General features: G+C 40.5%; 1 protein-coding gene across 5 annotated transcripts in view; it reads left to right on the top strand.

The window, feature by feature from the left end:
- The first annotated feature begins 224 nt into the window (after window positions 1-224).
- Window positions 225-17,052, top strand: part of LOC142072119 (uncharacterized) — a 118,533-nt gene continuing 101,705 nt past the window's right edge. The window contains exons 1-4 of one of the 5 annotated variants that reach the window (XR_012668411.1): window positions 258-295; window positions 1,501-1,563; window positions 8,152-8,280; window positions 11,251-11,827. The gene's annotated coding sequence lies outside the window, so the exon portion shown is untranslated. Of the gene's footprint in view, window positions 296-1,500; window positions 1,564-8,151; window positions 8,281-11,250; window positions 11,828-17,052 lie in introns of those variants that run through there. The other 4 variants (XR_012668410.1, XR_012668408.1, XR_012668409.1 and 1 more) reach the window with 4 other exon arrangements.

Below are 17,052 nucleotides of genomic sequence, written 5' to 3'. Positions count from 1 at the left end.
CAAAACACATTGTGCCAAACTCAGCTTTATTATATCTGTCATAAATATAAAGGGAAGGGTAACCACCTTTCTGTCCACAGTGCTATAAAATCCCTCCTGGCCAGAGGAAAAACCCTTTCACCTGTAAAGGGTTAAGAAGCTAAGATAACCTCGCTGGCACCTGACCAAAATGACCAATGAGGAAACAAGATACTTTCAAAGCTGGGGGGGGGAGAGGAACAAAGGGTCTGTCTGTCTGTGTGATGCTTTTGCCGGGACCAGGTCAGGCATGCTCTTCAGAACTTCTGTTAAACTAGTAAGTAATCTAGCTAGAAATGCATTAGATTTTCTTTTGTTTAATGGCTGGTAAAATAGCTGTGCTGAATGGAATTTATATTCCTGTTTTTGTGTCTTTTTGTAACTTAAGGTTTTGCCTAGAGGGATTCTCTATGTTTTGAATCTGATTAGCCTCTAAGGTAGTTACCATCCTGATTTTACAGAGGTGATTCTTGTACTTTTTCTTTAATTAAAATTCTTCTTTTAAGATCCTGATTGTTTTTTCATTGTTCTGAAGATCCAAGGGTTTGGGTCTGTGTTCACCTATGCAAATTGGTGAGGATTTTTATCAAGCCTTCCCCAGGGAAGGGGGTGTAGGGCTTGGGGGGAAGAAGTCTCCAAGTGAGCTCTTTCCCTGTTCTTTAACACGCTTGGTGGTGGCAGCATAGGGTTCAAGGACAAGGCAAAGTTTGTACCTTGAGGAAGTTTTAACCTAAGTTGGTAAGAATAAGCTTAGGGGGTCTTTCATGCAGGTCCCCACATCTGTACCCTAAAGTTCAGAGTGGGGAAGGAACCTTGACAATATCATTGCCACCTCACTGAAAAAATTAATAGGGTGGTACCAGTGTAACTGAGAGACGCTTTTGGCTTATTAGATGTGTGAAGGAAATAGTTGTGTCCCCCTTTCAAACACCTAGGATGTGTCTGTACCTCTATATGTGTCTCTTTACCTACACTTCATTTTCACATTATTTCTAGAAACATAAAAGAACAAAATTTCCTTTGGACAACAATGTAATAAATGAAGCCACTGTAACATTGATGGAAATTATTCAAAAAGTTTCCATTTACAGCTACTATTTCAAATTTTGGGTGGTTGTATGGGCTTTCTCTGCTCATGAAGACTACATAAAAACCAACTGGCACAGTAAGATATCTTTAAGATAGAAATACAAATTGTATTATACAGCTAAATAACGAATGCATACAGAACAAGAATGTTAAGTCATGTATTTAACTTGAATCAGTACAAAATAAATCTGTTAAAAAGGAAGTAATGAGACACCATTTTTGTGCTTATGACAAAATCTATGGAAATTAAGTAACTGAAATATTTTTTAATTTAGTAAATTAAAAAGAAAATTAATTTGGCCACATTTCTAAGAAAAATTACTATAGGGTGAATTAGATGATTAATTTCAGGGTTTGGGTGGGTTTGTTTTTGTTTTTGTTTTTTTTTTAAAGGTAAACTGGGAAGCCCCTAGAGATGCATATCCAGCATTGGAGCTAAGAGGACAACCTTACCAGGTAATTAGACTTCAGTTTGTATAGGAAAAGGAGCTGATTCTGTGGACTTTTCTTAGGCCATACGCAGACAAATCGCCATGCAAGGACTTTTGGTCTGGCCCTTAAGCACCTATTTCTACAGCCATTGGTGTTAATAATTGGAAGTTTCTCATTAAGTCCCCATTTTTGCAAAACACTTAAGCATGTGCTTAAAACTGAGGGAGCTGGGAGAGGCTTTGCTGAAAAGGGATGGGATTACTCATGTTTAAAAGTAAATAGCTATGCTGAGGCAGCACCGAACTGTGATGGACATAGGAGCAGGCACTATGTGAGCAACAATATATTAAAATATATTAAAAAAACAATATATATAAATTAAAACAATATATTAAAATAATTTGCATTGCTGAAGGCATCAGTGGTTGCACCAAAGGCTCAGTCCAAAGTGCATTGACGGGAATGGAAAGACTCCCGTTGATGGCAGTGGAGTTTGGCTCAGGCTCTAAATGCCTGGTATCCAGCTTCTGAGTGATCCTTTCACAAGTAACCCACAACTTTACATTTTTACCTTACATTCTGTCATTCTTTACATTCTTCCTAATCTCAGACTTCCAAAGGGAAAGTCATCATGAGCCAGAATGAAAACAATTACTGTCATTAATTCCTGCTGGTCATGATGCATGTTTCATTAGGATTATTGGAGGGACTATTTCAAGACATGCTATTAGGCCTCATAATATCATAGGATTAGGAAAACTGGTAGGCGGGGTTCATAATGAACCAAGGACAGAACAATAGGGTAGGGACAAGAGCATGGTCATTTACACTTTCTTTCCTTTCCCTAGCAAATGGACCTGAACCATGAATCTGGATCCACTGCTTCAAAGTTTGTGGATGTCTGGATCCAAGTTTTTGGATCAGTCCATTATAGTGAGAAGGATCTAGAGCCAATCTTCACAGGCATTCAGATTGGGGATTTTGGTTCATGCTCCTCTCTAGCATGGATCTGTGATCACAAGACTTTTAGGAAATAATATGCCATTCTCCAGCAACTGCAAAACATACCTGGACATACTGTGGCTAATTGCGGAAATGACCACATGACGCTAGTTATGCAAGAGATGTACAGAATAAAATGGGTCAGATAATACCCAGATTGCTTCACACACATTGAGGTTTACCAGCTCATGATGTGTTGGGAATGCAAAATGAGCTGGAAAGAGATAACTGTTATTATTCACATGAAGTACTATAATTTAGTGATGTTCACGGAGGAGTGAGTGGTTACTTAACTGGGTTTTTAGTAGGGTTTAGTGCTTTAGTGTTGGATTACTGCTGTGTGGGGCATGTCCAAATGAAGGATTATGGATCACACTTATGGTGGTCTGGATCTTATCAAGGGCGCAGATGCTACCCACGGTATCTGAACACAGCTGGAGCCTCTTAATTTGCAAGGTGGTGATCTGGCCAGTGGCAGTATGGGACCTGAAAGTGCAGATTCTGTGCTGTTACAACTGATGCAGCCCTGTTTGGCTTATGCCCCTTGGATATCAGGCTCCTGAGCGCTGAATGTGTGTAACAAAGTCACATTCTTTTCTTTATGCTTTAAAAAAGATTTCCACTTGCCTCTAGAATGAAAAGTTTCCTGACCAGCAGTATTTTATTTTTGTTTTTTGTTGGTACTATGCATGCTGACTTGGGAAAGTGATTATGAGTGATGTGGTTATTGTTACATCCTTCTGCATTGCATAAGTACAGCTATGTCCTTTTCTTTCCAGGGTGGGTGTGGTGCTTTATTAATTTAAATGGGAAGGAGGTCGGGAGCATGGGAAGGCTCAAGGAACTACCAGCTTGACTGGCCCACAGTTTTTCACAGGGCCCTGGGAAAAGTAAATTGGATTGTGCCTCAGGGAGACTTTGATAATCAATATAGTATATCTGGGTGTAGGAGGATGCTGTGGCTGTATGGGTCAGCGGCCCGTAGGAAGATGTGGGTGAATTTTAGGAACTAAGGGAGGGAGATCAGGTTTTTGAGGCATTCACAGGGATTTAATCAAGTAAAGCAACTGGAAGGGCAGTGCTTGACTTCTGCCTGGATGCAGGTCTTAGGTACTGTCTTTCAAGCCAGAGAATCACTGTGGGCCATTGGATTGGGCAAGTCAGGTGACTCAGCACCATCCTTAAATAAATAAATAAATAAATAAAAATCAGGCCTGAACCTGTATTCGTGTATTTACCCAATCACAAGCAAGTATGCAGGCTACCAGATTGTCACTTAGCTACTGAACTATGTTTGCAAGAACCCCATGAGCCTAGGGTCAGGATTCACATCATCTCCCCAGCTGCAGGAAGACCCTGTTCACGACAGCAGTCCAGCTAGAGGGAGCATCTAGTGTCAAGGAGAAGAAACCCAGGATTAGCAAAAATGTTCCAGCTCTCACCAGATAGAAGAAAAACACATTAAGGGCATACCCGTCACACACACTAACTGGCAATGCTGTGTTTCCTATCCCACCCAATCCATCAGACACAATATTTAAAATCCCACATGAAGAATAGCCAGCGAGAGAGACTTATGCATTACAACGTGCAATTAAGAGGGAGGTGGGATTGAATTCAGAAAGCATGCAATTAATTGTGGGGGTGAGCAGAAACAAAAATCAGATAAGGTTGCTATATTATAACAGTGAATTTACCTGTCACATCATTTACAACACTCAAGCATTGAAAAGAAAATAGTGAAGGGCATTGTAAATTTTACACTGACCACATGATAACCAAAGCACATTATTTTGATCATGAACATACTGGGTGTGTATAAAGAAACGCATAGTTCATCACAATCATACCTTAACGCTAATCCTTGAACTGTTTGTGGGGGGTGGGCAAGTTATGTATTGTTTTCTGTTCTCTTGATTTTTGGTATCTAAATATTTTCTTTTAAGAGGCATTGTAAAATGAGAACCATCAATTAGTCTATTTACTGACAGTAGAATTTTTTTGCTAAAGGCCTTAGAATTGCTGTTTCTTGAGAACAATATGTAGTGCAATAGGAAAAGAGTGATATAATTTTGTGTTTTTTTGTTAAAGAATGGTGACTTTTAAGTCTGTAATTGAGTGTCCAGGAAGATTGAAGTGCTTTCCTACTGGTTTTTGAATGTTACAATTCTTGATGTCTGATTTGTGTCCATTTATTCTTTTGCGTAGAGACTGTCCGGTTTGGCCAATGTACGTAGCAGAGGGGCAATGTTGGCACATGGGCACATGATGGCATATATCACATTGGTAGATGTGCAGGTGAACGAGCCCTTTATGGTGTGGCTGATGTGGTTGGGTCCTATGATGGTGTCCCTTGAATAGACATGCGGACAGAGTTGGCAACAGGGTTTGTTGCAGGGGTTGGTTCTCGGGTTAGTGTTTCTGCTGTGTGGTGTGTAGTTGCTAGTCTCCCTGGACACTCAATAACAGACTTAAAAATGGCAACTCTTCAACAAAAAAACTTCAAAAACAGACTTCAACAAGAAACTGCAGAACTGGAATTAATTTGCAAACTTGACACCATCAAATTAGGCCTGAATAAAGACTGGGAGTGGCTGGGTCACTACAAAAAATAATTTTCCCTTTGTTGATACTCACCCCTCCTTGTCAACAGTTGGGAATGGGCTACATCCACCCTGATTGAATTGGCCTTCTTAGCACTGACCCCCTACTTCGTAAGGCAACTCCCATCTTTTCATGTGCTGTATATTTATATCTGCTTACTGTATTTTCCACTCCATGCATCTGATGAAGTGGCTTATATCCCACGAAAGCTTGTGCCCAAATAAATTTGTTAGTCTCTAAGGTGCCACAAGGACTCCTCGTTGTTTTTACTGATACAGACTAACACAGCTACCCTTCTGAAACCTGTCACAAAAACCACAGGATCCTCTGCAGCCACACACTTGGCACATGTCTAGACCTGGACCTACATGCTAGAAGGCAGAAACCCTTCAAAGATTTATGTGGCAGTGTAATAGTAGCACTCAGTAAGGTGATCGTTGAGAAGGGAATAATAATCTGATGTGCATTCACATGTAGAGTCTGCTTTTTTGCCCATAGAAGGGCTCATCCCCAATATCATAGTTGACCCATATAAAGTACAATTGCAAACAGTAACAAAATCTGAATGGAAGAAAACTGTCTCCTGAACACCCCCTCCTTTCACCCACAGCACTTCCCTTTCCATCTTATAACGCAAATATTTTGTAATCTTAGTCGTTTACTTTTTTAAAATCTTAATATGATCCTAAAGATAAAATCAACATATAAAGAAAAAAAGAAAGAAAGCCCAAGTCTGCCTGTGGCAGGAGAGAAGGTTAGTGTTCAGTCATTGAAAAGTCAATTCCCCCCTTCCCCCGCCTTAAAACCTTGTACAAATTAGACATTTACATGATAGATGAGCGTGACCCTTTCTTAGGGAAAGTACTCTGTTGGAACTCGGAGCTAGGATAAGTTCCATGTAATGTGGCAGTTGCCAAGGTAACTACTTGTTCTTAATTGAATAGTAGAGAAAATATTTGTGTAACTTATTGGCACATAAATTAAGATTGCCCTTGAGCAGCTTTGAACTCTCACAACCTTCTTTTTAACCAAATTGTCCCAGTTTCCTACATTTTCTATTAATGCCCAGACATCACTGGAATGTTACTGGCTGCCAGTGCCCCCTCCCGACTCTGCCTGCTGATAGGGTGCTGCATGCTCACCTCCTGTATGTCACACAGAAATTCCTGGGTTATGATGATGGTTGGTTGTACTGCAATTACAACACAGACAGGAGAGTAGGACTCCTGGCTGTCGTAAAAAACATTGTTATGAATAAGACTCCAAGTTTTTTTTAAAAAATCACAACTTTTGTGACTATGGACCAGATGCTCAGCCAGCATAGATTGGCATAGCTCTTTTGAAGTCAATGGAACTGTGCTGATTCACATCAGCTGAGGGTTTGGCCTTTTATGCTTTTTCCCCTAAAACTGTTCCTATCTATTAACAGTGGTATCGATTTTCTGAAATACACATACACAGCTCAGTACAGTAGGGTGGACTGTAGTGCCCCACCAGCCCTGTGCAAAGGTTTGGCTTTAAAAGACTGCAGGGAAGTATTCTACTCCACCCAAAAATACGTGTACACACGGTCTCATGCTAGTGTGCTGGGCAAACCACTCCACTGCCACTAGTAATCATGCTGGCTACGGACCTTGTGTAATCCCTTCTCATGGGATTTAGACCTGTGGGGTCCCACTGCTCCTATAACTGTCCACACCCACAACCACCATGCTGCTGGAGGCACCTTGGAACAGAGTTTCCTGGTACACAGAAGGTATCCCCCTTACTCCATCCTCCATACACTGAAACTGTATCGGTTCAGCTGCTTTTGGGGAAGGAGATGAGCAACATCTGACCCGCTAGCAAGAGCTTTGAATATTCAACTTTCTGGTCACTAAATAACAGGAATGTCATTGGCTGGTGTCATTGATTATGCTGTACCAGAAACAGATCCCCTATTATTTCCTTATCTTTTCTAAATCCGGGATGCTCATCAAATCGCATTTTAGTGTATTTGTAACATGTCAGCATTTTTAATGTGACATTAATTTTGAGCTCCTTGTTTTGAGTCACCTTTGTAAAGCATTTTCCAATTCAGGGGAAATAAGTCAGGTTGGTTAATCTGGGGTTTGAGAAGAAATAATTAGAATTGGAAAGGATGGAAACAAAATTGTTCATTCTTTTCAATAACTTCTTTGTAAGTGTGTTGTCCAGCTGGGCCATGATCCTGCAGTTTACAAGGCCTGGCAGACTGCTGCACCCACACAGAGACCAATGAAGTCCCGTTCTGCACAGACATGGCAGTCCACTTGTGTTTGCAGATGGCCAGATTGTGGTCTTGGATTGTAAGGCATTCAGGGCAAGTCCCAGTCTATAATATACCTTTAAATAATATCTGTGTCATTGTTTACATGTAATGCCTTGACACAAGGGACGTAATTAGCTGATTTTCCTAGTGAAATGTCATTTTTAAGGTTCAAACACATAACAGCTCTCTTTACCAAGTTAATTCTCCATTCACAGAGGACGTGGTGAAACTGGTGTGTGGTGTCTTTTAAGTCAGTGATGAATGAGAACAGAAACTATATACTCAGATGACTGAGGACCAAAGTCTGGATAACTGGTTTGTCAGATGAAACTTTCTGAAGAAAAATGTTACAAGATGCTATGAGACCAAGGCAAGCAGCCCAAACAGCAGCATATAGGTGACCCTGTCAGTTAAGCTGAACTTGTATTAATAATAGTCCTTAACAAGCTGTCAATCTCTAAGTAGAGCCTTTTGTGCCTTTTCCCTGACGCTTTTGTGTTCGCTTACTGGATGGCTACAAATCAGCCCTAGCTAAGCTGCGGTCAGTCCTGGAGCAGCTTAGGAAAAATGTAGCTTCTTTTCCCTTGTTTGTCTTGTGCTCTTGCTTTTTTCCCCTTTCTTTGCCTTTCACTGGCACACAAATCATAAAAATTGCAGGCTGGGGGTCAAGCTGCATAAAACAAGCAGACACCCGTTTCCTCTTTGTTTTGGTGCAGAGCACAGATGGGAGTGAGGAGGCTGCTGTCTCACTGAGAGAATTGCCATTGCAGTAGAAAATCCAAAAGCAGCCCAGTGACATTAGGACGATTATTGGCAGTGGATGTTTTTCCTTTGATGAAATTGGGGTGAGTTTCTTATCCATTTTTTTGAATATCAAAACCACTGAGTATTTCCGAGCTCCATGTTCCACTTCTCCCACCCCGAGCCTCGAGGTCAAAAACACACCAAGGTACAGAAAAGAATGCAGTGATGCTGCAGGTTTGAAAAGGCTACAGTTTAGTCTCATGGTCTCCTGCACCTCAGAACCAGCAGCACTGTAGGGAGGAAAGCAGTGTAGCCTGAACAAAGAGCAAATCTCCACTCATGTGCTCTCCCAGCGGTGGTCACCAAGTTAATCCAGGCGCTGAGCTGCCACAGGGTTGCGTACTGCTGCTGTATGCTGGTGAGCAGCACAGAGGATGGCCAAGTCAATGAAGTTGCTCAGAGCGGCCCTTTACTAAGCTGTGTTCACATGGCTGTCTTTAAGACAGTTTCTTGAGGGAACATAACATGCAAAGCACTGTATCCCCTGACCTTTTCCCTCAAGCCTAGCCACACACCCTGTTGCTGTACATTGCACTTTTATGCGTAGAGCCTTTGTCTACAAAGGGGTTGTTTGCATCAGGAGAGCTACACTGAACAAGCTGCACCAGTGCAAATCCCTAGTGGAGACTGGTTCAGCCTGTCATGGTTTGAAACAGAGAGAAACCACAACAGAGCTAATCACAGTTTATGCTGGTGCAGTGTGTCTACACTCAAGCTTTGGATTGATGAAACTGCATCAAAACCCTGGTTTCACCAGTACAAAACTCCTAGGATAGAGAGAGCCTAAATACTCTGGTAGCTCCCTGGAGAAGGGGAGAGAGAGAGAGAAAATGGGGCCCCTTCAACCTTCCAGGAACACGGAAGCCTTTCATTTCCAAATTAGGATGATCAATTTTTCGGCTGGGAATTTAGATGAGTTTTTTGGTGAGTCATTTGCTTTGTTGTTTTATCCCTCGTTGTAAAGCTCTGTGAGAGACTGCGTAAAGGAAACGATATCCCTTTTTAAAATTGTATTTGCACCCCCTGTAAACTACTTCATGCCATACCCATGACTTTTTTTTCTATTATGTTATATTAGTACAGGTGGGGCAAATACATTACCACCCATGTCAACACTGGCGTTTAGATGAAAGCCTGAAGATGACCCAGGGCTGGTTTTGGGAACATTGTCTAGTAGTAGTTTTAGCACTGGACTAGGAGTCTGGATTCTTTTTCCATCTATGCCACTAGCTTGGGCAAGCCACTTTACTTCCCTATGTCTACATTTTAATTGCTTCTGACATGGAGATGATGATAATATGTTCTTACTCTTGAGTGTTGAGGAATCATTAATGGTGGTAAAATGATTTGACAGCCTCAGATAAAAGGCACGCTGGAAGTGAAAAGTACTGTATTATTGATGTAGCTATTTACTCATTTGAAAAACAAAACTCTAGATGACAAGATTTTGCAAAGCAAAAATGATTCCCAATTTTTAGATGTATTCAACTCCAAACCAATTACAGAAACCACCTATCCTCCACAATCTTAAGGATTTGGATAAAGCATAAAGGCCTAAAGCACCCTTTTAGGGTTTTGGGGTTTGTTTGTTTTTTGGAGGGGAGGGAATTGAGGGTGGTTGTGTGTTTTTTTGTGGTGGTTTTTTTCAAAACCAAAATCAACCCCTTTTGGCCTAGTATTTATTTGTATATTTATTTCTAATAATATGATTTTTGTAAAGAAAATTAACTTGGAAAGGTAATCAAGTTACTCTTTTCCCAATAGCAACAGTGTCCAACAACAAAAAGGCCTGATCCCAAATCTTCGCATTGACTTCAATGGGCTTTGGATCCATCCTTTAAAAGGTCTAATTTAATATGCTCTTATCTTAGCAAAATTTGGCCCAAGAGTTGAAAAGAGGCAAAATATGTGTGCAAAAGTGCATACATAGCTGCATGGATAATGTGTGTAGAGCAAAGGCCTCTTCTATTTGAAATCTTGAGGCCTGGTCCATTGATCCTTTTGAAGTCAGTGGGAAATATGGTCTTTGATTTCAATGGGAGCAGAATATGGATCTTTGTGGCAACTTCTGCATGTGAGTAACAAAACACTATCACTAATTTTTAAATGCCACTAAAACCTATTCATTTTTGATATGATGACAAACCAGTATCTGGTAAAATGTTATGTTTTTTCTGTGTAAGTTTGCAATAGAGATGGAATTGTCTTCATTCTGGCATTAAAATAGGTTTTGCAGAGTTTCAATCTTTATGGCTCATTTTTCTTGTATTGCTATATGTCTGACATATTGGAGAGCTGGTGCTTGTTTTCATTATACTAGAGTAATAATTCATATTTTCAATATATTGGAACTAGTAACATGGACCTTTACAAGCCATGATGGTGAAAGGCTTCTTAATATAGACCAGAACACAGGCAGTTAGTGTGCAAGTTTCCCCCTGCAGTCCAGCACAGCACTGCAGGCTTTATCTGTATCATCTCTATTACACTAGATCTGAGCCTCCCTTGAAACTGAGGCTTCCAGTTATGATGAACTGGGACATATCAAGTAGTAATTTTTGTAAAGTGGACCAATCTCAGGTAGGAACTAGGTTGAGACCAACAATCCCATTTCATTTATGATCTATACTACATCTGAATCCAGATGTTCAAGGTAAAAAGCCATTGTATTATTATTAACCAACACCATTATCTAATCAAATGAGAGCAATGGTTTGGTTTGGTTTTATCCTTTATTGGTGCATCCAGCAGAGATCAACTTCAATGGAGCAGAAAAATCCCAAGTAAACTGAATTTAAGTCCTTTGCCAATGTCTGCCAGTCATGATACCATATATAATAAGATGGACACTCTGGCTTGCTATCTGTGTTCTGCTTTGTTTCCTTATCTGTGTGGCCCATTAATTTGTGGTCTTTCAGGAGTAAATGTGAGCAGAATTTGGCCTTTTATATCAGGTTGTCAAATGATTCTGTTCTTTACATCTTATTAACTCGCTCATGTCAATTTCACAGCCTCTACTTTTCTTGCTGAGAGAAATTCAGTTGGAAAATATTTGGAATGCAGAAAAGCAAGCACATCACAGATTGAATATTTGAATGAAGGGAATATGTGATCATAAATAATCCACAGTTGGTATGTTTCATTGGGTAAACCACAATCCAGAATGAAAGCAGGGATTAGTGCTGTGCAATGAATAGATCTCCTGCTCCCTCTCTCAAAACAAAGTCAGCATCTATTGTGTGACTTATTTTGCTGACTTTAATAAGTAGAATGGGTTATATAAGGGATAAAGCAGAATTTAAAAACGTTTGCATTGGGGTTTATTACTGAATTCATAAGAATGTCCATACTGGGTCAGACCAATGGTCCATCTAGCCCAGTGTCCTGTCTCTGACAATGGCCAGTGTCAGAGGCTTCAGAGGGAATGTACAGAACAGGCCAGTTTTGAGTGATCCATCCCCTGTTGTCCAGTCCCAGCTTCTGGCGGTTAGAGGTTTAGAGACACCGGGAGGATAGGGTTACGTCCCTGACCATCTTGGCTGATGGCCATATGTGGGCCTATTCTCCATGAACTTACCAAATTCTTTTTTTAATCCAGTTATACTTTTCATTGGCAAATAATGCTTCTACTGTAATTTACAAAGAAAAAACTGATTTTTCTTTTTAAAAAATTAGTTAATGAAAATGGGTGATTTATTCATTGTTCTTGGGGACATTTGGGGAGTGATCACAAAATGACAATCAATCTTTCAGTAGCAGGTCTGTGCGGCTTGGCAGTGTTTTAAAGAAGGCTAAATGAAGATAGTTTGAAAGTGGAAGCTGTATCCGTACTGCAGCTAATATGAGGCTTAGCGAGCTGGAAGGGGAAATCTGCCAAGTCTGCAAGGTTGGTTGCTGGAGCTGTTTGAAGAAAGCATTTCTAATGGACCTCTCCGTTTATTAAAAAATCAAAGTAATCTTTTAACATATTACAATCAGTGCAGCGAAAGGCAGCCTTTGAGGGCACCATCAAAAGCAGATTGTTTGATAATGGATATGCACAGGTGGCCTCCAGCACAGAAAGGCATCTTAGAGATATTAAAGGTAAGGTGGGGGTTATTGGGTTGGGTTTGTTTTTTTTCGGTCTTTTTGTACATTCCTCAGGCAGTAATACTATTATATGTATCACAGTGCAGCAGCCTCCTACAGCATGAGGCTGGCATAGGCTCTTTATCCAAAACACCTACCTGCATCCATCACAGTTCCGCAGACAGCCTGCCTTGATCTGTTTCAGGACACATGACAGTGTGCAGATTATTACACTTGCAGCCAGTAAGTAATACTGAACGAGTGGGTTTCACATGTGGTTTTAAAACCCAGTCTTGAAAAGCTAATGAAGAAGAGAAGGAACAGTTATGCCAACATAAGCTGTAGAGTAGACATAGCCAAGGAGCTTGGGTTTGCAGGCTGTGGTATTAGAGGCAGAAAGTGAGAGAAGCAGTGGTGAGCGTGTCCCTGAATGGAAGCAGAGAGATGGAATTTCTTGGGCACAGAACTCACTGGAGAGGCAGGGTGGGGGATTTTTTAAGCAAGGAAACTGCCTGATGCTGTTTATTCCTACTATATTCAGGGGAAGGACTTTATGTACATTCTTTGTAAATGAACAGGATTGCACCAATGGATATACCTGACTTTCATCTTCAATTTCTCCTCCTAATGAAAACAACCCTGAAAGGCCCCAAATACTGGCTAACCCCAGGGAGAGTTGTACTGTCAATGCATCTCAACCCCCACCTGGCCTCACACCCACAACTTTCAGGAATAGGAGTAGGAATCTGAGAATTAATTAGAGCTGGTTGAAAATTTTCTGTTGAAACTCTTTTTGATGAAAAATTGCATTTTTGACAAAATGAAATTTTTCACAAAAAGTGCAGGCTACATCTTCCATGATACACCATGGTTGGAGAAGCCCATGATGAACTACCTGCTGGCTCCAAGAGGGGAGACTAGGGTGCATCATGAAAATGTAGTCTGACCAGGGAGCACAGTGTATAGGTGAGAATGAGATCATAAGGCATCTAAACAACAACTCCCAGGAGGTACTGTTGCAGGAATTTCTAAAGCAGAATATTTTGGGTTTTGGGATTCAATTTTCTGCCCCCACCCACTTACAGCACATGCTTGCTTTTTATTTTTTTATTTTTCTTTTTAACCAGCTCTAGAATTAATACTAACAATATCCGCTTTAATTGCAACTGGCACTTCCTATTAATTGAACAGGGTTGAAAGATGCCCCTTTCTACTCCTGTAATCCCCTCCAGGCTTTAAAATACAGGGAATGAAATGGCCCGTAGCAATTAGAGAGGAAATAGCTCAGTTAGGCCAACTAGCTTTTCCCTCTGCCAGTGCAGGACTATTATTATTAATGAGCACCCAGGATTCTGCTAGGCATTTGCATTGTCCCCTACAAGATAGTATGACATTAACCTTTGGAAAAGTGAATTGTGCTTTCCTGAGTGCTAACATCACAATACAAAGAGAAGAAAAGACAAAAGAGTTAGGCTAATTGTACTTCATCAAGCATCAGTGAATTTGATGAGAATATTATCAGCTGGCACAGTAAATAGACTCTCTCCCAGGGTTGTATGCAGTGTTTGTTGTAGCTGTGTCAGTCCCAGGATATTACCTCACCCACCTTGTGTCTGTAATATTTTGTATTGGACCAACTTGTATTGGTGAGAGAGACAAGCTTTTGAGATTACACCAACGCTACCAACCAATAAAAGATACTACCTCACCCACCTTGTCTCTCTCTCCCAGGAGGCAGTAGTTATGAAAAGAATCTATTTCTATTTCTTGGGCTCCCATTTTGTACCTCTTTGGGTATTTACTGGACATCTCAGCAGCCTCTGACTTTCACGCCATATTCAAGCACAAATATGCAGTACAATGTTCATGACACTTTATTTTCTCTTTTCACAAATATTTGAGCACTCAATTCATGGATAAAACAATAGTATGTGTCTTGGGTAACTAATCAACACTGCAAACTTCAGTTTATATTTGAAGTCTGCACTGTTGTTTCATTAAATAAATCATCCAACCAAGTTAAAGAAATAAAACTACATGATACATATAACTAATTGACAGTGCAAACTGGCTTTATGTTTGCAAACGATCTTCAAGCCAAGCATTGTTTCCTGAAGCAAAGTGTGATTTTTTTTTCTTTTGATCCACAAATGTATTTGAATATATTGTGTTTTGATGATAGTAGACAATTTTAAAGAAGAGGAAAAGCCAGAATCTGTAGAATAAATTATTTACTGTGATTTATTCACTCAGTTTTAATAGCAAGTGGTGGATATTTGTACTGTGCACGCATGTAGCTTCAATACTTCATTAAGTAGCAGAGCATAAAAACATTCGGGAGCATAAACTATTCTGTTCTGTATTAGTACTTTTATAGGGCTTTATAGTTTCAAAGAACTGTATAAACATAAATTGAATTAATCCTAACAAAATCTTTATGTTGTAGGTAAGTCAACATTATTATCCCTATTTAACAGATGAAGGAAGTGAGACATAGAGAGATTATGACCCCAATTCAACAAAGCACTCAAGTGTGCTTAATTTTAAGCACATGAGTAATCCCATTTCTAGCCAGCAAAGTATCAAAGCATACTTAACTTTTAGCATGTGCTTAAATTCCTACGGTTTAAGGGCCTCAGTAACATGCCACAGAGGAAGTGAGTTTCAGAACCGAGATTGAAACGGGAAATTCTTGACTTCCAACTCCAGGCTCAGTCTACTAGACTATGCTGCTTTGATTCTAATTTACAGAAGTAATATTAGCTATAACTGTTTACCATGATGAGCATGAAGTATGCTTTATTTAGCTGGGGCTATACTGAGGGGTGATAACCAATAGGTGACTGTAAGGTTAGTTAATAAAAAGCAACCTTCAATAACCTTGAGAAATACCTTGGGTCTTAGAAAACTCCACTGTAGGTGGCATTCTTCTCTTTGACTCAGTAATGAATCAATGACTTAACACAGTGCTAGAGGGCTCTGTGTTGCTAGAGAAGATAGCCCTGACCTCACAGTTCATTAAAGATCCCATGGTACTTTTTGCAGAATAGGGGTGGTTAGTCCTGGTATCCTAGCCAAATTCCAACTTACTACAAGGCGATTACATTAAATGTCCTCGTAGTTTCAACTGGGTAAAGTATTCTTTACCTCCTGTCCTGAAGTGTTCCTGTGTACTGTCAACAGCTGCTGCACTCTTTCCTGGAGGTGACTAGATTTCAGTGGTGTGTGAAGTGATCCCGTTAGAGAGAGTTAGTAAAGTGGGTGAAGCACTTTGGGATTCTTCTGGATGAATGGCAAATAAATAACAAAAGTGAAGTTATTAACTGGCTCATTCAGACTCCCAGCTCCGCTCAGTATCTCTATGACCTCACCTCGGCTTGGGAGACAAAGTGTTTACTTACTAGTTGGCAGAAACTAAAAAAAAACAAATGATTTTTTCTGACAATGACAGCAGTCTGGATAGGGTGGTCAGCTCAGGAGGTGACTTCAGTTTGAATTAGTGGAGGGAACGCCGTCCAGAGACCAGGCCCAGCAAACAAGATCTCAGGGCAAGTTGATCCAAAAGAAGGTAGTCATTATTCCCTCTGAGCCTTGCAAGAGGAGCAGTGCACATACATTTGATACCAAGCCCATAGTAAATCTCCATAAACAGGAATAGTCAGTGTGATGCACTCTATATGATTTTATAAAAATATGCTAATGAGTGTGAATATACTGTAACTGGAATATGCTTCATGCAGAAGGTCTCTTGTAAGGTATCATTACGAAGTTTATAATCTACTGAGTGTGGTCATCCTATTTGTATAAATGTATCACTCTTGTATCTGAAACTAGAAATATGAAATATAACTCTGAGGGCCTATTGTAATTATGCAAAGTGTGGGCCATTAATGGTGGTTAGGAATCTTGATGACTCCCATCAGCCAGGACAACTGACTGTGGATGGCTCTGTTTGCAGGCTGTGAGGAATGAAGGCTTGGAATCTCACAGGACATGTGATCATGTCACCTGGTAGTGAAATCCATCTTAAACCTGGTGCTTTTCCATTTGTGTGGGGGGACCCAGAGAGACAACGGTTTCCCACGTTGTGCCAAAGCCATATAAGGGGGTGGAACAGAACAAAGAGGGCAGCCATCATGAGAAATCCCCTACTTACCACCTGAGCTGGAACAAGGGGAAAGGATTGTGCCCAGACTAGAAAGGTGTCTGGTCTGTGAAAGAAACTTATTGAAACATCTCTGAGGGAGAGATTTTATCTGTATTCAGTTATTACTGTACTAGACTTAGACTTGCGTGTTTTATTTTATTTTGCTTGGTAATTCACTTTGTTCTGTCTGTTACTACTTGGAACCACTTAAATCCTATTTTCTGTATTTAATAAAATCACTTCTTACTTTTTAATTAACCCAGAGGATGTATTAATACCGGGGGGGGGGCAAACAGGTGTGCATACCTCTCTCTCAGTGTTATAGAAGGCAAACAATTTATGAGTTTACCCTGTATAAGCTTTATACAGGGTAAAATGGATTTATTCAGGGTTTGGACCCCATTGGGAGTTGGGCATCTGAGTGTCAAAGACAGGAACACTTCTGTAAGCTGCTTTCAGTTAAGCCTACAGCTGTTAGGGGACGTGGTTCAGACCCAGGTCTGGTTTGCAGCAGGCTAGCGGGTCTGGCTCAAACCAGGCAGGGCACTGAAGTTCTAAGGTGCCAGGGCAGGAAAGCAGGGGCAGAAGTAGTCTTGGC

Source organism: Caretta caretta, chromosome 5 (genome assembly GCF_965140235.1).
Source record: "Caretta caretta isolate rCarCar2 chromosome 5, rCarCar1.hap1, whole genome shotgun sequence".
In the NCBI taxonomy this organism is placed as follows: Eukaryota; Metazoa; Chordata; order Testudines; family Cheloniidae; genus Caretta; species Caretta caretta.
Note: the sequence above shows the minus strand (reverse complement) of the source record. Positions and strands in the feature narration are given on the sequence as shown.